At 38.6% G+C, this 27,328-nt stretch overlaps 1 protein-coding gene and 1 pseudogene across 2 annotated transcripts in view; one reads left to right on the forward strand and one right to left on the reverse strand.

Annotated features, from left to right (window-relative positions):
* RALA (RAS like proto-oncogene A) overlaps positions 1 to 27,328 on the reverse strand; it is a 72,950-nt gene that overhangs the window by 34,759 nt on the left and 10,863 nt on the right. The window lies entirely within an intron of this gene.
* LOC123607241 lies at positions 1,928 to 6,134 on the forward strand (annotated as a pseudogene).

A 27,328-nucleotide genomic window follows, 5' to 3' on the forward strand; every position in this document is an offset into this window, starting at 1 on the left:
AGCTCAGAGCCTGGAGCCTGTTTCAGATTCTGTGTCTCCCTCTCTCTCTGCCCCTCCCTTGCTCATGCTCTGTCTCTCTCTCTCAAGATTAAATAAACATTAAAAAAAAAATTTAAAAAAAAAATTAAAAAAAAAAACTCTAACAACGAATATAGAAAATAGACTATCTAAGCTTATGTTTATTTCTTTCTTTGTGTATGTTACTCAAGGCTTTATTTATTTTTATTTTTATTTAAATTCTACTTAGTTGGGGCGCCTGGGTGGCTCAGGTGGTTAAGCATCCGACTTCGGCTCAGGTCATGATCTCACGGTTCGTGGGTTCGAGCCCCATGTCGGGCTCTGGGTTGACAGCTCAGAGCCTGGAGCCTGCTTCGAATTCTGTGTCTCCATCTCTCTCTGCCCCTCCCCAACTCATGCTCTGTCTCTCTCTGCCTCTAAAAAATAAAGAACCATAATTTAAAAAAAAAAAAAAAAGAAAGAAAGAAAGACTTGGAAATTCCTTGAAAATCATGAAAACATCCTTTAGCATCTAGATTTTCCTTCCAAAGATTGAGTACTGATAAATCTTAATTTGAGATTTGATCATATCTTACAGTTAAAAATGACTAATTTGTTGAGTCATGAAAATAAAGTTTCAGTTCATGACTATATAATTGACTATATGAAAAACATACTGGTCTGTATAAAAGAACTTGTACATTAAAAGAAAAACAACCTGAAGGAAAGATTCTCTCACAGGTGTTTTAGTAGGTGTATGCGCTAGAGTCATCTGGGGAACTTTTGACAAATGCACTTACCCAGGACCCATGCATGAAGATCCTCACTGAACGAGCTAGGATGCGGACAGTGTATATTGTAAAAGGCTGACCTGATCATTCTAATTTGTATCTTGGTTAAGAATCATCACTCCATATTATCATAAAGTTGAACTATATAAAACTGCCAACATTAGATTTCTTTTTTTACTTAGAAATCAACAATTTCATATGATTCATTTATTTTATTATTTTTTAAAATAAACTTTATTTAAAATTTTTTTTAATGTTTATTTATTTTTGAGACAGAATGCGAGTGGGGAAGGGCAGAGAGAGAGGGAGACACAGAATCCAAAGCTGGCTCCAGGCTCTGAGCTGTCAGCACAGAGCCCAACGTGAGGCTCGAACTCACGAACCGTGAGATCATGAGCCAAGCCAAAGTCGGACGCTTAACTGACTGAGCCAGGCAGGCACCTCATGACTCATTCAATAGACAGTGGCCTAAGACTAAAAACAGCTAACATTTACCAAACATACTACTTTGTACCAGGCACTAAGTTTTGTGCACCTGTTGTTGCCAGTTTTATAACACTAGCCAAGAAGTGGGCAAAGACATCCCCAGACTTTGTGTGGGGAAGTGAGGGGGAAAGAGAGAGGCAGTTGAGAAGGGGAGGAGGTGAGTCAGGGATGATACCACAGGGCAAATCATCATTGTATTTGGAATAAAGACCACTGGGGTTCTCGATGGATCGATGGAGGCAGAAAAGACCAGACAACAGTAATTTAAAACAAGTCCCTGGGACACCTGGGTGGCTCAGTTGGTTGAGCATCCAACTCTTGATCTGGCGCAGGTCACGATCCCAGCGTTATGGGATCGAGCCCCACATCAGGCTCCATGCTGAGCATGGAGCCTTCTTAAGATTCTCTTTCTCCCTCTGCCCCTCTCTTGAGCTCATACTCTCTCTCTAAAGTTAAGAAATTAAATTAAAAAAATAAAACAAGTCCCACATACAGCAACTGCCTACGTGGCCAAGGAAAGGGACAAGACTCCTTGGTCATTTCCAATACGTCTAACAGGCAGAACATGGAACAGAGTGTATGTCAAATTACTCTAAGCGGGAGTGGGTGGACGGTGAATGACAGTGGGTATCAGGGGCTCATTGGGGATAGTCATGGCTCATCAGGAACGGTTGGGAATCATAGGCTGGGAAGCAGACCCACACACAGGTAAGCTTTCAATCTCTTCAAACTGTATCACCAAAAGCCAACCATACATTTAAAATTAAAACATTAAACATGTGCACCTAAATGCAAAATAGGGGTTAGAAGCAAAGGTGTTGCAGCTCATTATCACGTAAGGTTACAGGCTTCAGCACAGATGACAATTTGATGCTCAAAGAGATAACATTCTGAAGATCCAGGCCCCACAGAAAGTGAGATTTACCCAGGGATCTCATCCAGTAAAATATCCCCTTCAGTATACTAGCCTCTTTCTTCCAATTTTACACGTGATAGGATTTTAACAAATTATTTTCATTTTTACCTACAAGTTTCACTGCAAGATGTTTTTTAAATCAAATAAACATAATGCAACTGAAGAACCACAGAAGGAAGTCTTAAAATATTCTTAATCCTCTCATTTTTCATAAAAGGAAATAAGGGCTAGAGAAGAGTTAAGTCACTTGCAAGAAATTCCACAGAAAGTTGTGGTAGAGTTAAAACTAGGAACTGACCCAGGACGGTATGATCCCGCAGAATCTACGTATCTGTGCCAGTGCAGTTAGAGCAGGCGTGCAATTACTGTGTACTCACAAACGACTTTAGAAGCCAGTATCCCATATCCTCATTCTTTTGCTCTATCCCAAAACCCGGAGTTCAACTCAAGGGATGGGCTGAGCATGTTTATTAGTAACTGGTACCCGCTTACAGGCTTCCACAGTCACCAATCCATCATACTGGACGACTGAGTTCAAGTAACCTCCTGAAGGACTGGTCTCATGTGATCTAGAAATTTCATGTTATGCCAGGTGTTGAAAAACATGGTCTGGGTTAGGCAGTGGCCGGTGCTGTATGACGACACAGAAACTTGTTCCAGTAAACCCTCTTTAACAACAAAGGATCCTGTTTCCAGATAACTGGCTGCTGCTCAGAAGTCACATTTCTTCCTTTCTGGGTTCTTGCCATCTCTTGCTATCAGGAGATGATATCAAGAATCAATAGTGCCTTACAGAGAGTCATAACTAGTTCCAAATTAGTGAACCTTGACTCAAAAGGTTTGAAAGGAAGCAAAATAAAATAGTAAAACCTCTTATAGGCCATTTTACAAGATTTCCTACTGAAAACCAGCAAGGATGAATAGATGAAGCCTGTATTTAGTTCCAGTAGACTATATTCTTAAGCCTAAATATAGTTGTCATTCACATAAACCCAAGAAGTAGAAACAGGAAAGTTCAGGTAGTTCTGAACTTTGAATTACTAGTTCTATTTCAGTTGAAAGGATGCAATTATAATGTATAAAGCTTGGGAATAAATTTAAGATATTGGAATAAGAGTTTTGACCCTGCCACCCCAAAAATTATGTATTAACTAAAATACCAAAGGGACTCGACACCCCTTATTGTTAATAATGTCTGCCTTTTTATGTAACTATAACCTATCACAATAAAAAGTGAAATTAGTTTGACATGGCTTAGCTAAAATTCTTCAAAGACTCCGTAAGTGCTCTTAGGTTGAAATCTAAATTCTATAACATTGTCTCCTTATACCATGTGCCCCTGATCCCTTTTTTATGCTTCTCTCCTCAAACTTTATATATCTTAATCCTATGCATTTTCCAGTTTCTACTAGTGAAGTATGTGTGGACATTTGGGGGAGTTTGGGTGAGGGGGGAGTATGGATTAAACAATAACAAAGTAGGTCATAGGTAGTTGAACAATGATACCGAGGAAAGATTAATAGGCCCTGTAGGAACTGGCATGACACAGGACTTGAAGCAAAAGATATACTTGAAGCGAGTTTACAATGATCACATGTTCTGAATACTACGTCCAGATCTACTTGTCATTTTTTAAATAAAACAATAAAACAGGGATTATAGTATGAAGAAAAGATTAACAAGTAGGAAAAGAAAAATTTTAGTGATCAAGTTTAACTACTGTTATTCTATAAAATTTTTAGAGTTTTATGTGTAACAGCTTTATTGAGGTATAGCATATAATAAACTGCACATATTTAAATATGACCCACCGTAATCCCCCTAGCATTGCCACACCCCCTTAATACATTGCTCTGTTTTCTATATAAATTAATTAGCATTTCCTATAGTTTCTAGAATTATGCAGTATGAACTCCATCAGGCTTCTTTCACTCCATGTAATTTTGAGATACATCCCTGTTGTTGCCTGTATCAGTAGCTCTTTTCCTTTTACTGCTGCACAGTAGTCCACTATACAGCGTTACTACAATTCGTTTATCCATTCATCTATTGGTGGACATCTGGGTTGTTTACAGTTTTTGACGCCTGTTGACAAAGGTGTAAAAGGCAATGCAATAAAGAAACGACAGTTTTGTGGTTTTGTTTTTTTGTTTTTTTTTTAAGTATGCTCCATGCCCAGCTTGGAGCCCAATGTGGGGCTTGAACTCACAACCCTGAGATCAAGACCTGAGCTGAGATCAAGAGTTGGATGCTTAACTGAGCCATCCAGGTGCCCTAGGATAGTCTTTTCAACAATGATATTGGAACAATTAAGATATCCATATGCAAAAAAATGAACTGAGATCCATATTGCAAAACTTCTAGAAGAAAGCAGAGTTAGGCATATGACCTTGGATTAGGCATATGACCTTGAGTTAAGTAATGATTTCTTAGCTAGAATGCCAAAAGCAAAATCCACATAAGAACAAACTGATAAACTGGACTACCTCAAAGTTAAAAATTTCTGTTCTTTAAAAGACAGTTAAATAAACAATTACAATCATCGACTACATTCCCTACAATGTGCCTTTTATTCCTATGATTTATTCATTCCATAATGGTGACAGATGGCAACTATATTTGTGGTGAGCACAGCATAATATATAGACTTATTGAATCACTATATTATACCTGAAACTAATGTAACATTGTGCCAACTATATTCAAATAAAATCAGTTTTTAAAAACGTATTTTCTGCCTTCAAAAGATAAAAGTTAAGAAAATGAAAGGATAGAAAGGTCCCAGTGGAGAAGCTGAAGTCAACGTGGAATCTGAATATTCAAAATAGATGCAAAACTGTCTCAGCATGGCAGACAAGTAAGTGCACTGTTGTGGGTGATGGTGCCACTGGTAAAATGTGTCTCCTGATACCCTACCGGACACACTTCCATCTGAACATGTACCAACTGTTTTTGACAACTATGCAGTCATAGTTATGGTTGGTGGAGAGCCATATATTCTTGGACTTTTTGATATAGCAGGGCAAGAGGATTATAACAGATTATGACCACTGAGTTATCCACAAATACATGTATCTCTAGTCTGTTTCTCACTCTTTTCTCTGTCCTCACTCAAAACATGAAAGAAAAGTGGGTGCCTGAGATAATTCACCACTGTGCAAAGACTCTTTTCTTGCTTGCTGGGATCCAAACTGATCTCAGAGATGACCCCTCCACTACTGAGGAACTTTAAGAATCAGAGAGGCCTATCACTGCAGAGACTGCTCGCAGGCTATCGAGTATATGGAGTGCTCTGAACTCATACAGCAATGCCTATGGAATGAACGTGTTTGAGGAAGCAATACTGGAGGGCCCACAGCCAGAACCAGAAAACCCGCAGGTGTATGCTGCTATGAACCTCTCTCCAGAGCCCTTTCTGCGCAGCTGGTGTCAGCATCGTACTAAAAGCAATGTTTAAATCAAACTAAAGATGAAAAATTAAAATTTGTCTTTCCAATAATGACAAATGCCCTGCACTTACCCACATGCGCTGGTATGAGACAAGGCCCATAGGTATGGCCCCCTTGCCTCCCCTGATACTAGTTAATTCTGAGTGATTCTGTATTGTCAGAAAAGTGATCAGTACTAGTTTTTGTTCTGTTGTTTCCAAAAAAAAAAAAAAAAAGTTTTCGTTGTTGTTTAAGAGAGAGGCCCGCTTGTGATGACTCTGTAACAACCAATTCGGGTTGCTGAAGCTTCTCCCCGGTTCCACTCTGGAGAGTAATCGGGGACATCTTGGTGGTATTTTTTCTTTTCCATTTTTAGGGTGTGTGCTTGCTTTGTTTTATTTAGTCTTTAAAAAAAAAGTGTCATTAACCAGTGGACAGCCCTTAAGGGGAACAGGACAAAACTGATTCCACATTCCACTTCCTAGATCTAGTTTAGAAAACACGTCCCCAACCCCAGCCCCCACCACCCCACTGGTGCTCTTAGGAAGGTGTGTAGTAATGGCCTCATCGGTAACACACTCCTTTTTGAGAGGTGACTCTTCTGCCTCCCCTTGAGTAGGTCCAGTATTTGATGAAACCCATAAAAGCAGGAGCTACCTGATCTGCCCCTCCTCTTTTCTGGGATGCACTTTACATGGGACTGTGACTTCCAAGGAGATTTGTCTGCCATTTGCTGAGCTTTTTTTTTTTAAGCTAATTTCTAACTTCTTTCACTGATAAATGAAGAAAAGTATTACATCCTTTGAGATATATCTAATGGGTTGAGTTTGTAATTTTAAAAAATATTTTTCCCCTTTCAAAAAGAAAATGAGAGGCACCTGGCTGGCTCAGTGGGTACAGCATGCGACTCTTGATCTCAGGATTGTAAGATCGAGTCTCATGTTGGGTATAGAGAGTACTTAAAATCTGAAAGAAAGAGAAAAGAAAAGAAAAGAAAAGAAAAGAAAAGAAAAGAAAAGAAAAGAAAAGAAAAGAAAAGAAAAGAAAAGAAAAGAAAAGAAAGAAAGAAAAAAAATGGGAGAAAATGTTTCGAATTTAAAACAAAATACTGAGGAAAAGACAAAGGCAAATTCTGGCTCACTGGCAGGTTCTAATGAGTTTTTCTGGTAAAAAGTGAATGGAGGTGCCTGGGTGGCTCAGTCAACTGAATGTCCAACTCTTGATTTTGGCTCAGGTCATGATCCCAGGGTCATGGGACTAAGCCCCGCACTGGGCTCTGAGCTGACTGTGGAGCCTGCTTAAGATTCTCTCTCTCTCTCTCTCTCTCTCTCTCTCTCTCTCTCTCTTTGTCCTGTCCTCCATGCTTTCTCTCTCTTAAACAAACAAACAAACGAACAAACAAACAAACAAAACTGTCTATAAGCTCCCAGGAAAAAGAATCAAACAGATCAGGAAAGAAGGTGGTAGAGATTGAGACAATTAAATTTAAATTGCTTCTTACTCTATAAATGTACTTTTCAGCTATTTCTGAGATGACCAATTTAATGCATACTTGATACCATATTAAATCAGTGGTGAGAAAAGTTCTTGATCCATACAACTTGATCAGAACATTTTCAATGAAAACATTGTGGCCTAACAGGGTGATGTGAAATGTGTGCATAAGGGTAAAGAAAGCTGTTGACACAGAACCTCTTCTATGCAGCATTTCCAGCCTTCCAACTGCTCTCTGGGCCTGAGTGGCTACTTCCTTGGTGGTTCCAGAGCATTCTGGACAAAAGGTCTATCAATGCATCTCACCACACTAACTATCAGGGACTTTTCAACAGCAAAGAGCTACCCCCGCCCCACCCCGCCCCCTGCCAGGTCTGTAATCCCAGTATCTAACAACAAATAACTGGTACATATACTTTCAAAAAAGAAACTAAACTCTAGAAAATGACTTTGGAGAACAAAGTAATTGGTAGTGGTAAAATCCTGAGACATTCCCCCAAGAAGAACAGGAACTCCAGTAAAGAACTGCTATGGACAGAACGGCTATGGAAGAACTGCTAAAGGAGAGTTGGCACAGGCAACAGAGTCGCGCTGCTCCCACATCTGATAACGCTATATTGTATTACTTGGAATTGCAATGTGTTATGCATTATGGACAAATTAAACCCTGGTCTCTGAAGCTAAGTTAGTTTCCCCAAGACTAATGTTCAAAAAAAGTCTCCGAGGGGCGCCTGGGTGGCGCAGTCGGTTAGGTGTCCGACTTCAGCCAGGTCACGATCTCGTGGTCCGCGAGTTCGAGCCCCGCGTCGGGCTCTGGGCTGATGGCTCAGAGCCTGGAGCCTGCTTCCGATTCTGTGTCTCCCTCTCTCTCTGCCCCTCCCCCGTTCATGCTCTGTCTCTCTCTGTCCCAAAAATAAATAAACGTTGAAAAAAAAAAAAAAAAAAAAAAAAAAAAAAAAAAAAAAAAAAAAAAGTCTCCGAAAAAAAATTAAATGGAATAGTCAGAAATAATTCTAAATTTAGCAGACACTTCATGCAATTTTCTTAATAGATTAATACAATCATGTCAGTGTTACATAACATCTGACCTAAAGCAATTCAATCTTCTGATAATAAGGTCACTTACTAAGATCACCACAGCAAGTGGCAAATTTCTGCAAACATTTTTTGTTTCTTACCTTATATATGTATTATAAGATTTAGGAGTTTGGGGGGCAGTAGATGTGTTATGTTCATATATCCAACCCAAGAGGTTTAAGTAAGATAAGTTTATGGTCACTGACCTATTTTTGCAAATTAACCAAGGACGTGAATATCCCAGTCCTTTTTGAGAACCTAATAAGGTTCTACAGATCCTCAACACAAAAGCCTCACCATGGCCCTATTTAAAAACAACTACAAATAGAATACACTTTATACCTGCAGTTATTACTTTTCTTGAATTTGTATGTGAATCATTAGTAAGAACTGATATTTGAAAAAAAAGGCTATCATAATAATCATGGTTGTGCACAGAGAAATTAATGACAAGGATATTTACTGTAACATCCATAATAATTAAGTGAAGAATTAAATTATGGATAGCCACAAAATGGGATTATAAAACAATCATAAAAATGATGCTGAGTACTGAATGGTCCTGGAATATGTTCACAAAATCTGTGAAAGCAGCTTACAAATAATATTCATGTATGAACTTTTATTTTATTTATTTATTTAACACTTATTTATTATTGAGGGACAGAGAGAGACAGAGCATGAGCATGGGCAGGGCAGAGAGAGGGGGAGACACAGAATCTGAAGCAGGCTCCAGGCTCTGAGCTGTCAGCACAAAGCCTGACGCGGGGCTCGAACTCACAAACTGCAAGGTCATGAACTGAGCTGAAGTCGGACACTTAACCGACTGAGCCACCCAGGCGTCCCTCATGTATGAACTCTTGAAACAGATTATGTATTAGTAGAAACAGGAAAAACATCAGACTGCAAAATAAAATTTCAGAAAGAGAACTCTAAACAGGGCGGCACATGAGAAATGTGTAATTTCCAGGGCTTTTTACTTATCTGAATTCCAGTGTTCTGCCATGTTACTTTTGTGATCAGAAAAGAAAAAGCTTAGGAAAAAAGAAAAAGATATTTAAACAGTGTTTTTGTGGTGGGGCTTTAATATAATCAAACTGTCACTAATAGCTGCCGTGGACAGTTACGAAAACATTGGTCACCGCCCGGCAAAGCTGGAAGTACACAACATAACACACAATTTTGTAGACATTCAAGTGAGTCTGTGTAGTTAGCCTCCAAGATGTCTCCCAACAATCTCCACCTCCTGGTATTCACACCCTTCTGTAGTGTCTTCCTGTGATGTACCAGGGCTGACCTGTTTGACCATTACAATACAGTGGAAGTGACGGAAAGACTAAGGTTTCTGTCCTGGACACTCTCTCTCATCACTCCCTTTGGGGGGAACCATGTTGTGAGTAGTCCTGTGGACAGAAGTCCATGTGGCAAGGAACCGAAGCCTCCTGCTAACAACCACATGAGTGAGACGGAAAGCCAGCCTTCTAGACCTAGCCCAGTCTCAGATGACAGGAGTTCTGGCTGACACCTTGATTGTAGCTTCATGAGAGACTGAGTCAGAACCACACAGCTAAGCTGCTTCTGATTCCTGACCCACAGAAACTGTGAGATAATAAATGTTTGTTGTTTTAAGCCAATAAGATCGTGACAATTTCTAACACAGCAATAGCAGGCTATATAGTTAGCTTATACCTTTGGAGAGCAGAGTCCTTCTAAGAACCCACCTTAGGAAAAAGCACCTAGGCTATAACCCATTTTGCTCTAAATTCAAAGTTCTGATTTCCTATCCGGTCTGACCTAAACCAGAAAAGGCATCTGAATACCTTTTACAAAATATTCAGTTCCTTAGATTTGCCTTCTACTTCCCTTCTCCCACTCATATTTCATCTCCTCTTTCAGTTACTATAAGTCTAGGGTTGACAAACCCCTTCTGCAAACAGCCAGATAGCAAATATCTTAGGCTTCTCTGCAGCAACCATGCAATCCTACAGCTACAGCTTGAAAGCAGCCATAGACAACATCTAAATAAATGGGCACAGCTGCATTCCAACAAAACTTTATTTTATTTTTTTTCAACATTTATTTATTTTTGGGACAGAGAGAGACAGAGCATGAACGGGGGAGGGGCAGAGAGAGAGGGAGACACAGAATCGGAAACAGGCTCCAGGCTCTGAGCCATCAGCCCCAGAGCCCGACGCGGGGCTCGAACTCACGGACCGCGAGATCGTGACCTGGCTGAAGTCGGGCGCTTAACCGACTGCGCCACCCAGGCGCCCCCCGACTGTTTTTTTAAAATAAAGTTTTGGGGCGCCCCCCGACTGTTTTTTTAAAATAAAGTTTTGGGTCGCCCCCCGACTGTTTTTTTAAAATAAAGTTTTGGGGCGCCCCCGACTGTTTTTTTAAAATAAAGTTTTGGGGCGCCTGGGTGGCGCAGTCGGTTAAGCGCCCGACTTCAGCCAGGTCACGATCTCGCGGTCCGTGAGTTAGAGCCCCGCATCGGGCTCTGGGGCTGATGGCTCAGAGCCTGGAGCCTGTTTCCGATTCTGTGTCTCCCTCTCTCTCTGCCCCTCCCCCGTTCATGCTCTGTCTCTCTCTGTCCCAAAAATAAATAAATGTTGAAAAAAAAAAAAATTAAAAAAAAAAAAAAAAAAAAACCGTCGGTAAGCTGAATTTGGCTCCAGAGCTGTGGCTTGCCAACCTGCTATAAATGAAAACTAGTAAGACCAGTGTTTCCAACTCAGGCAGCAGATTCCGTTCCCTCTAGCCGACTTCATACATTGCTCCACAAAGCCCTGGCCCCCCAACCAATGCATCAATTTTGTTCCTCTTTACTGAATATACACGTTATTTCAACTATCTTAAAAGACAAAACAAAAACTCTCAATCCTGCTTCCATTTCTCCAGCTCAGTGTGTCTAAATTTGGTCCTCTCAGGGGCGCCTGGGTGGCGCAGTCAGTTAAGCGTCCGACTTCAGCCAGGTCACGATCTCGCGGTCCGTGAGTTCGAGCCCCGCGTCGGGCTCTGGGCTGACGGCTCAGAGCCTGGAGCCTGTTTCAGATTCTGTGTCTCCCTCTCTCTGTGCCCCTCCCCCGTTCATGCTCTGTCTCTCTCTGTCCCAAAAATAAATAAACGTTGAAAAAAAAAAAATTCTTAAATTTGGTCCTCTCCTCCTCCCCTATTAATCAGGCTTTTGTTAAGATCCTGGATTATCTTCACACTGTTAAGTCAAATCGTCAATTCTCAACCTTCATTATAGATGACCCAGATGATCACTCCCTTTTTCTTAAAATATTGTGTTTGATTTCCAGGACACCATAATCACTTGGCTTTCCTCAAATCTCTATGGCGCTCCCTTTCAATCCCCTTTGTTCTAAGTGTGGTGGACCTCAGGGTTCAACTTGAACCTCTTTTTTCTGTCTACGTTCATTCCTTCATAACCTCACTCAGTATACTTCGATAAGAGATGCCACCCAACTTTATACCTCCAGATTTCATCTCTCTCCTGAAGGCCAGACTCCCATTCAGCTGCCTCTGACAGCTTCAGCTGGTTGCATTCCAAATTTAACTGTCCCAATTCCAAACCGTCCAAAACTAAACTCCTAATTTCACCTACCTCAACCTGCCTCTCTCTCAGTTTTTCCTTTATCTTAGTAAACAGCAAACCCATTCTTTGAGTTGCTCAGGCCATACGAGTCATTTTTGCCTCCTCTTTCATAGCCCACATCTGATCTCCTGGCAAATCTGTAAGCTCTACCCTCAAAATGTATCTACTCCTGAGAAGAATTTCCATGTTACTCTGAATAACAATAACAGTCTTACAATGAAATGTAAGGTCCTAAGTTATCTTACCAGTCCTTCTACTACTAGAAGGGAAACACATGGCTCATTCCTTCACATTATTTAGGACTCCCCTGGGTAGAATAGAAGATTCATGGGGGCAGGGAATTTTTCTTTGTTTCCTGTTTGTTACATCTCCATTATTTTATATAGTACACAACACATAGTAGATACTTAATATTTGTTGAATAAATGAGTTAACTGTGAGAAGAGGCAAAAAATACTTTCTAAGGCAATAGAAAACTTATTGGTAAAATAAATTGTATATTAATTTTTTTTCCACTTCCTACTTTCAAAGTATTTTTTAAACATAATCAAAGCCCCTGGTAACTTATGGCAGAAAGAAGACTAGCAATGAGTCAGCGGTCCTAGGTTGTGCCACATACTACTAGCCTCTAGAGACTTCAGTTTTTCTTTAATGACTGCACAAGGAGCCTTGGACCCTTTAAAATCAGTAAACATACAAAATTTTGCACCTGACTTCAGAGACTTATACAATGACAGATACTTTCCAAACCCACAGGCATTTGACCACAGCCTCTATAAAGGTGTGTTGACAGGGAAGTCTAACTTCCTGGAAAAAAATGTCCTGCTATACAGAAGTGTCAGAGTAGCTGATAAGCTGGTGACACAGAAGTGAAACACTTATTAAAGGGCTGAAAATGTCCAAGGCTTTATGTTAGATACAATTAACACTGGAAAGTAGATAGGAATTTTCTTTGTTTAGATTTTTGTAATAGACCGTGTAAATGAGCCCCCAAAATTATGTAGCATGTCCAAGGTCACACAACTAATAAATGGCTAAGCTAAAATTCAAATACAGGTCTATGAAATCCCAACCTACACTATTCCTAATGTATCATACACCAAAAGTTTTGGTTTACAAGGACACAACATATTTGGGATGGCAACAGAAACTGATGGAATGTTTTGATCAGAGAGACAACTAACTGGGCTCTACCTCTAGCATATTTACAAAAATTATCTTCCTAGCTGAGTCATAGGTCACTATGAAGGATAATTCCAGAGTTCCCAGAATAAGCCCCATAAGGGCAGAGGTTATGTAGACTTCCTACTGGGAAGAATCCACTCCTAAACAAATAGGGATACTCAGTTATATTTCTTCCTAAAAACTAATATATACTCCTACTTATTTTTCAAGGAAAGGAAGCTAAAATTTGTGGATGAATGCCCACCATGTTCTAATATTTTGCAGTATTTATTAAAATGACCCTGTAAGGAAGGCAGGCATCAAATAGATGCAAAATACTAGACTCAAAAGACTGTGGAAGATATTACAAATCTTTGATATTAACAAGCTGATGTAAACAGAGCCCATCTGTTTCCAAGTGCTACTGCTCAGATCTATCTACTTGGATATTCACAAACAACTCAAACTCAAAATCATGATGTTCTTCCTCCTATATTCCCCTTCTCAATGAATGGCATCCTCATCCACTCAGGCTCAGGAACCCACACCAGAAACTTCCGTTATTCTTGATGCCTCTCCTTAACTTTTCATGTGCAATTAATCACTCAAGCCCTACACATTCTACCTCCTCAGCACTTCAAATGCATCTGCTTTTCTTAATTCCCCTGATCTAATTCAGGACATTATCGTATTGGCCTGAGTTGTTCTAAGAGTCGTATTATCCTCGCCTGATAGCCTGACCCCTTCCAATGCATTCTCTAGAACATCGATCTTGAGAGCAGGCTTCTATGCACCCCAGGATGAATATAAAATGAACCACTGGAATATGGGAAAAATCAGAACTTGTATTTACATGTGTTTCTAATGTTAGAAAATGAGAAATTAAGCTTTACTAATAGCCAGCATACTGACTGACACTGGCATCCTCGCTGGGTCTCTGTCAGGTGGGGAAGGTCTATGTGGGGTTTGAGAGGTAGGCCCTGAGGGAAGAGTGAGCAACCCGAGAGAGGTGGAGAGTAGTGCTCTCACAGCTGTTCACTGTCGGGATATTAGAGTGTATTTTAGTTTACATGACCCAGGTAGGTATGTATAAAAATTATTCTCTATGTTTTACCTAAAACATCTTTACAAGACAGATAATTTAATAAGCTTCCTGAAAAGAAATCATGAATTGAAAAGATTTGTGCAAGTGCAAGTGAGCAACAAGACAACGGCAGGGCTTTAACTCATTTTCACTTCTAGTCTAAGCTCTTCATCAGTTTCATGGAAGAAAACGATGGCAAAGTAAATCAGATCTGAGAAGGCCAAACTAAAATGGAGGACTGAAATGGCAATATGCATTTATATATGTAATTCTGTTAGGTTTAGGTCTGGCTTCTGACAGAAAACCCAAAACATCGGTTAAAAATAGACATTAATTTCCACGATGATAGGAGTATACAGAGACAGGCAATCCAGGACTGACAACGTTGCTCCAAAATTATCTAACAACCAGCATGCTTCCAGTATTTTAGGGGGCAGCTGTACCCATGGTACAGAGGATTCCCAGTCATTACAAATAAGTTTAAGGTATGCAACCCTCTCTACTTTAAGAGCCCTTCCTGGAGTTTCACAAATCATTTCTGCTTGATCTCACTGGCCAGAAATTAGTCACCAGGCCACACAGTTAACTGTAAGAGAGACTGGCATTTGTAGTCTTTATTCTGGGCAAGCCCCACTAATATCTGGGAGTTTCATTTACAAAAGAAGGGGAACACTGAGATAAGCTGTCTCCAACACTTGGTATAAACAATAAACCTCATGTTGTTCCTCATCAACCAAGATTTAGCCACAGTATCAAAATACAAAAAAACAAAAAGATTTGAATAATGAAGTCCCCCCATCCACTGTAAATATGGTGCAAACTGATGTGAGGCAAAATCTGAACTGAATAGACTAGAGACTATTTGTACTATTGATTTACTTAGTGTGAATAGTCGTACATTTTGCTGCAGAAATAGTATTTCATTAAAGGGTATTACACCAAATTATGAAATACTTAGTATATGCATAAAATTATCTTTCTTAAGTTCTAAGAATTCTAAAGCCTAAAACACATTCATTTTAGATAAAAGAATTATGGAATGGTAGTATGAAACAATTAGAATTATTAAGGTATTTAGAAACTAAGTGTCTGAGGGGCACCTGGGTGGCTCAGTTGGTTAAGTGTCCAACTTTGGCTCGGGTCACGATCTCGCAGTTTGTGAGTTCAAGCCCCACAATCAGCTCCACACTGTCAGTGCCGAGCCTGCTTGGGATTTTCTTTCTCTCCCTCTCTGTCTCTCCCCCACTTGTGTGTGCTTTCTCTCTCTCAAAATAAATGAATAAACTTTAAAAAACAAAACACACAAACAAAACTATGTGTCTGGAACAAGAAAGCCTCCATGTTTTTTAGTCCTCTTTAAATTAATGTTATACTGCAGCAAAACTTTATATAATTACTCTGAACTTAATGATAAATGTTCACAAGCATCCATTAAGGCATTCCTATTAATAGTGAAATCTACATTATATTCTATTAACACTTGTTCTTCCTGTCATGTCAAAATGTCTAAAATAACACAGAACACAAAAGGTCAAATTAAAATGCATTTGCAACAAATACTGGAAAACATACAGGTTTTTGGCTAACAAGAAGAATAAGATTCTTGGACAGGTAGATTAAGGTGCAAATGTTTCTAACATGTCAGTTAAAGTATTTTCTAGATTCTAAAATAACAGCACACAAGAGCTGCTTTTTATTTGCTAAAAGAGCAAGGGGTCTCAGAGAAGGTTATCTCCAAAAGTAAATTGCTTCTTTCATAAAAACAGTGTGTTACATGGAAAAACAATGTAAATATACCACTGACGGAGCTATGTGGATGAATAAGAGATTCTAGGGTAAGCACACACAGGTAGCACTGCTCTGAAATTTATTCTCTGCATAATTGACAGCTAACATAACAAAACTGAAACTGGAAATGCACAAAATGCTATGTTATTAACATGGTTCATTTTATAAAAATAAGACCCTAAACATACAGAGAAGGATGGGGACCACATCCCCACTCATTTTGTAACACCAACATAATCTTGATATGAAAATCTGAAAAGAAAGAAAAACACAGGCCAATCTCTCATAAACACAAACGGGAAAATATTAAAAATATACAATGGTTGGGGCTCCTGGGTGGCTCAGTCAGTTAAGCGTCCGACTTCAGCTCAGGTCACGATCTCATGGTTTGTGAGTTCGAGTCCCACATCAGGCTCTGTGCTGACAGCTTGGAGCCTGGAGCCTGCTTCAGATTCTGTGTCTCCTTCTCTCTCTGCCCCTCCTGAACTTGTGCTCTGTCTCTCTATGTCTCTCAAAAAATAAATGTCAAAAAAATTAAAAAAAAAAATACAATGGTACATTTTAAAAAAATCATGATCCAGCTGGATTTGAGGAATACAAGGTTCCACTAACAAACTGATGTAATTCACAAAAGGGGAGAAAAATCACACGATTATCTCAACAGATGCAAAAAAGTCAGACAAAAATGCAACATTCATTCACGAGAAAAGCCTTAGCAAATTAGAAAAAGGAGGAAACCTCTTTACACTGATAAATAATTTTTACAAAAACTTAACAGGTAAAATAGGAAATGTTTTCCCCATGAGCTGAAGGATAAGACAAGACTGCTTCCTATCATCACTTCCAGTCAGTAAAGTCCTGGAAATTCTAGCCAGTACAATAAAGCAAGCACAGAAATAAAAGGCAAAGGACTGGATAGGAAGAAGCAAAACAGATTACTCACAGGCAACATTGCAAAAGAATTAAATTATCAATATTAACAAGTGAATTTAGCAAAACTGTTGAAAATCTGATCCTAACTTAGAACATTCTATTTCTGTATTCTAAAAGTAATTACGGATCAAAGTCCTAATGTAAGACCTAAAATAATAAAACTCTTGGAAGAAACACAGGACAAAAACTTCACAATACTGAATTTGGCAATGGTTTCTTGGATCTGACACCAAAGGCACTGGTAACAAAAGAAAAATGGACACACTGGACATAATGAAAATTAGAAAATTTTGTGCATCAAAAGATGCTATCAACAGAGTAAAAAGGCCACCCACCGAAAAGGAGAAAATATTTGCAAATCATATATGTGATAAGGGATTGATACCTAGAATATACAGAGAACTCCTATAACTCAACAACAAAAAAAAACCTAGTTTAAAAATGGGCAAAGGACTTGAACAAAAAGACATTTCTTCACAGAAGATAAACAAATGGCTGACAAGCATATGAAAAAAATACTCAACATCACTAATTATTAGGGAAATGCAAATCAAAACTACGGTGAGATACCATCTCACACCAATTAGGATGACCACTATCAAAAATACCAGAAAACAAGTGTTGACAAAGATATGGAGAAATCAGAACGCTTGTGCACTGCTGGTGGGAATATAAAATGGCACAGCCATTGTACAAAACAGTATGGTAGTTCCCCCCAAAATGAAAACTAGACTTATCACACAATCCAGCAATTCCACTTCTTGGTTTATACCCAAAAGAATTGAAAGCAGGGTCTTGAGATATTCATAGCAGCATTATTCACAACAGCTAAAGCATGGAAGCAACCTAAGCATCCATGGGTAGATGAATCAGCAAAACTTGGTATGTACGTATGTGTGTATATATACATATATACATATATACATATATACATATATATATGTGTGTGTATATATATGTGTGTGTGTGTACATATATATATGTATATATACACACAATGGAATATTATTATTCAGGCTTAAAAAGCAAATAAATTTTTAAGTTTATTTATTTTGAGAGAGAAAGAGCACACACATACACAAGCAGGGAAGGGGCAGAAAGGGAAGAGAGAATTCGAAGCAGGGACCTAGGAATCACTGTCCGGAACCCAGGAACCATGAGATCATGACCTGATCTGAAATCAAGAGTCGGATTTCGCTTAACTGACGGAACCACCCAGGTGCTTCCGAAACAGCAAATAAGTTCTGACACATGCTACAACATCAGTGAACCTTGAGGACACTGTGCAAAGCCAAGTAAGCTAACACAAGAAGGCAAATACTGTAAGATGCCACTTATATGAGGTACTTAGAGTAGTCGATACAAGATGGAAAGTATACTGGTGGTTACTAGGGACTATGGGGAGAGAAGAATGTGAAGTTATTATTTATTCAATACAGAGTTTCAGTTTCACAAGATGAAAAGAGTTATGGGGATGAATGGTGGTGATGGTTGTATAACAATGTGAATGTGTTTGGGGCGCCTGGGTGGCTCAGTCGGTTAAGCGGCCAACTTCGGCTCAGGTCATGATCTCGCGGTCCGTGAGTTCAGGCCCCGCGTCGGGCTCTGTGCTGACAGCTCAGAGCCTGGAGCCTGTCTCGGATTCTATGTCTCCCTCTCTCTGACCCTCCCCCATTCATGCTCTGTCTCTCTCTGTCTCAAAAATAAAACGTTAAAAAAATTTTTTTTAAATAAATAAATAAATAAATAAATAAAAACAATGTGAATGTGTTTAATACTGCTAAACTATACAATTAAAACGTTTAAGATGGTAAATGGCATATGTATTTTGCCACAAAAAAGGAAACAATAGAATTTGAGAACAAAAACTTAAAAATATATCTGACTGTGTTAGTTGCCTGTTACTGCACAAACTACCCTAAAACTTAGTGACTTAAAATAACAAACATTTATTATCCTACAGTTTGAGCAGCCTAGGTAGTTGGTTCCAGCTCGGGCTCTCATGAGGCTACAATCAAGATGTTGTTAAGCTGTAGTCATCTAAAGGCTTAAACATTGGAGGAGCTGCTTCTAAGATAGCTCATTCACATCACTGTTGTGGCAGAAAGCCTCCGAGTTCTTCACTACCTGGGCCTCTCCATTGGGCTACTTAAATGTTCTCTTAACATGACTTCTGCTTTCTCCAGATGAGAGAAAGAAAGCAAGGCAGAAGCCAAAATATCTCTCATGACCTAGTCTTGGAAGTCACACAATGTCATTTGGTCAGCCCTATTCAGTGTGAAAGGGAACCATACACCAAGAGGCAAAATTTTGGTGCACGATTTGGAGAATGGCGACCACAAGGAACTTTGTATGGGAAACTATAAAACACTGATGAGAAAATTTAAAGAAGACCTAAAGAATGTTTTAGTTCAGGTTTATGGATTAGAACACTCATTGTAAAAAAAAAAAAAAAAAAAAAAAGCCACTCCTCCTCAAATTTATTTATAGATTTAATGCAATCCCAATAAAAATCACAGCAGGTTTTTTGGTGAAAATTGGCAGTTGCTTTTAAAATTTGTATGGAAACAATAACACCAACAACATCCAAGATGACTGTGAAGAACAACCACCAAAGTATGCAGTGATTGGCAAGCTACGCTGTTTGGGTGTTTTTCTGTAATAAACTTATTTTACTTACTTTTAATGATAGATATTTCTTAAATGTTGAAACAATCTAAAATTTATAGAAAAGGTATGAGTACAATACAGAAAGATGTTTCCCTGAACCATTTAAGAGTAAGTTGCTGGTATGCTGCTTCATCTCACCTGAACACTCTGAGCTTATTTCCAACAAACAAGGACAATCCCCGAAAATCACAATACAGTCATTACCATAGGGATATGAACATTAACACAGTCCTATCTTGGAATCCTCAGACCCCATCCACGATTCTGCACTGGCTTAGAATCATTTGTTGCCTTTGGTTGCTGCATCTCGTTGGCCTCCTTCGGTCTGGCATGATTTCTCATACTGTGACTTTCATGAACTTGACAATTTTGAAGATTACTAACCAATTATTTTATAGAACGTCTCTTAAAACTGATTTTTGTCTGATGCTTAGATTCGAGTTATGCATCTTCCACAAGAACAACACAAAGGTGATGCTGTTTCTTCTGTCTGCATTTCTTTTTAAAAGACTCTATTTATTTTTAAAAAAATATTTATTTAAGTAATCTCTACACCTAATGTGGGGCTCGGACTCATGACCTCAAGATCAACAGTCACTTGCTCTTCCGACTGAGCCTGCCAGGCACCCCAACAGACTATTTTTTAGGGCAGTTTTAGGTTTATGACAAAATAACTTATTTTTGTAAATAAAGTTTTATTGGGATCTAGTCATCCCCATCTGTTTACGTATGGACGATGGCTGCTGTCTATTACAACAGCTGAGGTGAGTGGGTGTAACAGAGACCACATGGCCTGCAAAGCCTATATTTAGTATTTTGGCCCTATGAGAAAACCTTTGCTGACTCCTACTCTACTAACTGTCAAGACTTCTTAGAAAGCTACAGTAATTAAGACAGTGTGATATTAGTGAATGGATACACCAGGAGTTGGCAAGCTTTTACTGTCATGAATGTAAATGTGCCCACTTTAAAAGATAACCTCACCTGAACACCAACTTGAAAATTAATTTCTAACCTGTTGAAATCTATAGTTTCATTAGATTTTGAAAACATGTATTACAAATACACACGAAAAAGGAAACACATTTTGATGAGTCTGTAAGAACTGACTGACATCAGAGAAAATGGAAATTAGCAAGATATTTCATTAAACATCTGTCCTTAATTGTTAGATAAAATTAACTTAGGACTATCATTAAGTCAACACAACTGACAACATCATTCTCCCATTTTTTATCTGTATCTTTATGAGGCATCTATTTCAAATGTGACAAGCATTAAAATGAATATAAAACAGACTGCACCTAAAACCAAGCCTTTGAATCACCATTTTACAAAGTGTTAACTTTCACTAGAATGAAGATCATGTGAACAGAGATTTTTTTTTTGTATATATTATGGTCTACTATATCTCCCAGCACCTGTAAGAGGGCCAAATAATAGTTGTTTTTTTACTTATTTTTTCCAGTTTCATTTAGGTAAAATTGACAAATAGAAATTGTATACAACATGATGATTTAATATACTATTTATCTGGCATGTGAATGATACAAGACCTGCAAAAGTTATAATAAAGCACAGTTGATTACACTGCTTTCACTAAACAATGCTTTTGTGCCAACAAAAATTTTTATTCTATTAATAAAACTTTTAAATTTAAAATTGCTTATATAACTTATTTTCTAACGTTATTTTCTAACTTATATTTTATGATTTATAATGTATATTGTATAACTGCACAGCAGTACATGTATGTGATTTAAAAGTAAATATACACATGGGAGTTTCTAGAATTCTGTAGTGATGGGGCACGTGATCAAAAAGAGATAATTCCCCCGTGGCAGAGGTACTCAAAACCTAACTAGTTAATGACTAGGAAAGAACAAATTTGAGAGTATACATTTGGAAACTTCTAGAGAACTTAAGAGTAATTTTATGTCTATTCAATCTAACTTTTATTTTATTTTTTAATGAGTTCATTTGGTTGTTTTTTCTGAGAGAGTACACATGCAAGTGGGGTAGAAGGGGGGGAGGGAGAGGGAGAGGGAGAGGGAGAGGGGGAGAGAGAGAGAGAGAGAGAGAGAGAGAGAGAGAGAGAGAGAGAGAGAGAATCTTAAGCAGGTTCCACATTCAGTGCAGGCCCCGACGCAGGGCTCGATCCATAACCCTGGGATGATGACCTGAGCCAAAATCAAGAGTCTCACACTCAACTGACTGAGCTATTCAGGCACCCTGTCAATCTAACTTTTAAAACGGGCTTGCTTTCTGTTTTGAAATTTTCATTTTCCTAGTAATTCATCTGTATTGTATTTTATAAACATACATATGTAAATATGTGTGATACATATTGAAAATTTTTATAATGGTTCTTCACCAAAGATAATTTCAGAAGCACTGCCATAGAGAATAATCAAAATGCAAATCTGATCATAATGCTTCCTAAATTCTTTTGATGGGTCCCATGGGCCTGTGATGAGGAGCCTTATGATCTCTCTACAACCCTCCCAACCCTCTCCCTCTCCCTCAGGGTCTTTTTGCTTTCCCCTTCTCACCCTGCAGGAATACACCACACTCACTCTAAATTTGACGGCATGAATTTGATTACCTGATTGTCCTGATCCGTTTCTTTTACCAAAGTCCTGCTGGTCCTCCTGGTGATCACTTGGGGAAAACTCCTTGTTACTTAAGCCTAGGCTGAGTGCCTGTCCTTTTATGTGTCCAGCACAGTACCTGACACACAACAGGTGCTTATTCATTCAACAAACATTTTGTTAAGCAAAACCTATGTTCATGTCACCACACCATACTGTCTCCCCCAAAATGTTCTATGCTTCTCTTAAAAACTTTTCATTCTACTGACAAATGGATGTCTATCAGCTTCAAATATTAAAGAATGAAAAAAACAAACTATAATTTCTAAAGGAAAAAACCTTCTCAAATACTATCAATCTTCCCTTTTTCACTTCATTTATGAAACATTACTGCCAACATGTCCCAGTTTTGGAATGAAGAAAACACACATTAGTAGCAACTTTCATCTCAAAATTACTTTCATATGACTGCCTTAAAAGGGAATTCTTCTTTCAAACCCTCCTGCCCCACCTTCCACACTGTAACAGAAACTTGAAACATAGGTTGATTGACTAATAGATATAGCAAAAATAAACTACAAAAAGGAAACCTGCTGCTGTTTATCCTTGGCCCAAGCATTTTAATATAAGTAAAAATATTTTACACTGACAGTCAAGTTGAAAAAATGAGTCCTGAGTTCTGAACCCAAATAATATTACAATGAGTCTAGTTTTTAAGGAAAGCCATTGAAAAGTCAGAATGTATCCTACTTCTTATTCTTAATCCGTCAACATCAAGAAACAGCACAAAGTAATTTATAAGCGGAGGCTGGGCTTCTTACATTTTTCACTACTGTGTCAGGTGCATTCTACACTGCGTGACAAACCGTTCTTAATATGAAGTCACTAAAATTTCACTAAAAGTATAGATAAGCTTTTATTTTATAATCTTCAATGGTAGCAATGCTCTGACAAAGGATTACTACTAGGTTTTAAACGACCAAAAAGAAGACCCCATAAATATCTGGGCACCGAATATCTTAATGTTTTTTGATTGAAGAACAAATTGTCAATATTTTCATCAAAGATTTAAAGATGTAATAAGATTAGGTCCAGCTGAAGCTTATAAGAATAAAGGGCAGTAGCTATTTGATTAGTTATAGCAAAACAGCAACCAAATGAACAGCTGGGGTTTGGAAGAGGAAGAGAGGGAGGATAAACCCTACAGTAATTCTGGAGCAATATAATCTAATACTTTTATTTCCTAATCCAAAAGAAAGCAACTGTTAACTACATGATTTTTTACATATTCACATACATTTTTATATGAAAATTTAAACTATGTTTTGCTTAGTCTAATAACAGCATTTTCTAAATATTTAACGACTGATGGCAGGGGGAGTGGACCAGAATGTGCTACCACACAAAGGGAAGTCACGTTGTGATAAACCTTAACATCAAGGTGGGAAAACGGTGGTAGTTCAGCCAAAGTTGTAAGAAATGACAAACTCTAACTCTATAGACTACCTCCCCCACTCAATCATCAACAAGTGAATAGCCACGATTTACTGGGTGCCTTATTTTACTTAATGCTTAACATACACACATTAAAAAAATAATCATCATGGGAATTTAATGAAGAGATGATAATCAATGAGAAAACAAGCGATTTGGCCCACCAGAAGCAGTGTCCAGGCAGGATGGTATTTTAATTTTTGAGGTGTATTCAACAAAAATTTTAAACTCTGAATTGTATGTCTCACAAATTCCTCGAGGCTATTCTGAAATTCTTAGAGGCTATTATGAACCGGGGTACTTTCCCCTGGATTTAATAGCCCTAGAATGTGGAACTCTGAATTCTCCTATTATCATTTCTAAGTCTTTCTGCCCCTTCCCTTCCTTTCAGAGCTGTCCCTCGCTGATCACTACTGCCCCTGTACTTCCCTTCAGCAGCACCCTTCACTCCTAAAAACTGTCTGGGCGCAAATTACCAGACTTATTGTAGTTAGATATAAAGTAAGAGTTCTGAAAGATGGCATAATTATTCCCGTGAGCATCAGATGTGTACCAGCCTTCAGTGCTAGGACTCTGCATTTCTACTTTGGATGTTCAAAGGTATGTTGTTTTCTTCATTTGTTTTTAAACTTTACTTCCTGATTCTTAATAGTGCAGCCTTTAAGTTTCCTCACCTTCTACCTCATATGGTTAAATCTGGACGATTAAATGGAAATAAGGAATCTGAAATTGTTTAGGGTCAGGGACTGGCCACAGAAGGAAATGTATAGATTCTAGTTTCCTCCTTCTTTTTTAAGTGTTTCATATTTTAAGCTGTAAAATTTGACCTCAAAAGAAGTGAATGTTACTGTATGATTTCTGGAAGCCTGTGATCTGGATAGTTAGGAACTAACTCAAGAAATGAGGGACGTATGGCCTGAACAGGCAGACACTTGGGAAGCCGGCAAAGCAGTTGTATCACTGCTATTTTCAATTATTTGAAGAAAAGTATCTGTAAAATGACTGTTCTCGATTCTGTCAACAAACGCACTGTTTAGCAAGGGCTCAAAAATGTTTGTGTACTAAGTGCTTCTTCAGAAAGCAAATCAGGAACAAAGAGAAGTCACAGGATAATACACTTCAGTTCAAAACAAGAATGAATTTTTTTTAATGTTTATTTATTTGAGAGAGAGAGAACGCACAAGCAGCGGAGGGGCAAAGAGAGAGGAGGACAGAGGATCTGCACTGACCGCAGAAAGCCACATGTGGAGCTTGAACTCACAGACCGTGAGATCATGACCTGAGCTAAGTTGGACGCCCAACCGAATGAGCAACCCAGGCACCCCAGGAATGAATTTTTAAATGAGCGTACCTAAAAAGGACCCAGATCTCCACAAGATCACTACAGTAAGTGTTTAAGCAATGGCTAGTGGCTGGGTAGTTTTGAGGGGATTTTTGTAAATAGTGGAAGAATACATTAGAAAACCTTTCAAGGTACGCTCTTTTAATTCTATGAGAAATGATACATCTTAGACAGACAGCCTCAAACCACGAGTTCTCAATTCTGCATTTTATTTTCATACTGAAAACAAATCCTAAGGAGTACTGGAAGAGCACAGAAGCAACACAACAGGGACACGGTATCCAGTTATTTGTTCAACTTCACGACGGTATTTATATAGCAGTTATAGCTATTAAAGACTTTAGATAAGAAACACTTTCAGTGATAACAATTATTTCCTTTTAGAGCAGGAAAATCACAACTTCATCAACAGTGTCTTCACCATCACCATGCACATCACACACCCAATGTCACGAAAAGGAACCGGGAACTATCCTGACTTTAAAAAAAAAAAAAAAAAAAAATCACTTCAAAGATGAATCATTCAACATATGGACACTGACAGAGCTTGAGAATCCAAGTAAATGAAAGAGAGGAAGGAAACTAATTATAAAAAAATTGATTTCAGCAATCTGTAGGAATGTAGGCACTCCGAGACAGTTGGATATAACCCCGCCTCAGAGAGCTAAAGAAAACTACATAAAAGAACTCTCAAAAGAAGTATAGAAAAATCAGCCACAATTACCAAGTTATTATTACTGCTAACGTCGCTTGCCTCTCACCTCAGTGGGAGGGGGAAAGGGGTATGCGGAATGCAAAGCAAACATCACATGAGTTTGTTTAGGTAAGAAAAAGTACTAGTAAAGGCTAATTTCGTGTTAAAATTAATCAGATAACAAATGTGGTTTTTTCCCAAAACTCCAGGTATCAACTTTCTACTCATTACTTTTGGTTTAATTTCATAAAAGTGGGCAAAAAATGACCCCAACACCCCTGAAGAAGCGGACGTATATAGAGTCTGTCTGCCCAGCACCTCTTTCTAGAGGGAACTACTCCCTCCTTCCCGCGTTACAATAGGACTGCGAATCTGGATGCTCCACATCTCTCAAAAGCAAAAAGCAGGGCAAGCGACCTAACTTGGCCAGAGTACTCCATTCTTGGGCCAGGGGGAAAGACTGGCTCCTTCTGCTGAGCTGGGAAGAACTGAACCTGGAGACGAAAGTGGCCACATGTGAAGAGTCGGCCAAAAGAATGAAAAAAGAAGCAGAGCTGAAGAAGCGAGAGAAAAGCACTAAAAGTCTGTTTTGCTGAAGAGTCTAAACTGGATTTCTGACTCTTACAACTGAAAGAGCCCTAATACCCATAATGTGTGTCTATTTGCTTCTCATGGTTCAGAAGGAAGTTTCTCACTGCTTAACTGCAGAACGAAGATGACAGTGACTATCACTGTCTTTAATTGTTTATTCTACTTCTGTACTAGCTAGACACATGAAAGAATTAAGAAAAGATCTAGCTCTTATTCCAATTGTCTAGAAAAGCCCCACAGCAAATGAGAAAAATTAAGCAAGGTTCATGGTTAACATCATTACCAAAATAAAACCCTTAGCATTCTCTGGCAGAAGGTCTTTGCAATTCAAATATCTATGAAGGATTTGTATCTGGAACACACAAAGAACTCACAATTCAATAACAAGATAACCTGTTTAAAAAATAGGAAAAAGATTTGAGAGGACATTCCACCAAAGAATATTTGTGAATGGCTAAAAAACACATGAAAAGGTGCTCGACACCATTAGTCATTAGGGAAACGCAAAAAAAAAACCTCACGAGATATAGTTTTATACCCACTAGACTGGCCATAATAATTTCTAAAAAGACTAATCTAATAACCATTCTTAAAAGTGCAGAAAAATGAGGGGCCCCTGGGTGGCTCAGTCGGTTAAGTGTCCAACTTCAGCTCAGGTCATGATCTCACGGTTCTTGAGTTCGAGCCCCGCTTCGGGCTCTGTGCGAACAGCTCGGAGCCTGGAGCCTGCTTCAGATTCTGTCTCCCTCTCTGTCTGCCCCTCCCCCACTCATTCTCTCTCTCTCTCTCTCTCTCTCTCTCTCTCTCTCTCAAAAATAAACATTAAAAAAAATTTCTTTTTAAAGTGCAGAGAAATGGGAACTCTCAAACATTGTTGGTGGGAATGCAAAATAATGTGAGACCACTTTGGAAAACAGTTTAGCACCTCCTTAAAAGGTTAAACATAAATGTACCATACAACTGAGCATTTCTACTCCTAGGTGTATAAAGGAGAAATAAAAACATATGTCCACACAAAGGCTTGTACATGAATGTTCATAGCAGAATTATTCGTAACAACCAAAAAAGGGAAACAATCCAAATGTTCATCAACTGGTAAATGGATAGCAAAATGTGGTGAATCTATTGAATGGAATACTTACCTACTATTCACCAATAAAAAGAAAAGAATTAGTGACACATGCCAC

The sequence above is a fragment of the Leopardus geoffroyi genome, chromosome A2, assembly GCF_018350155.1.
Source record: "Leopardus geoffroyi isolate Oge1 chromosome A2, O.geoffroyi_Oge1_pat1.0, whole genome shotgun sequence".
Lineage (NCBI taxonomy): Eukaryota > Metazoa > Chordata > Mammalia > Carnivora > Felidae > Leopardus > Leopardus geoffroyi.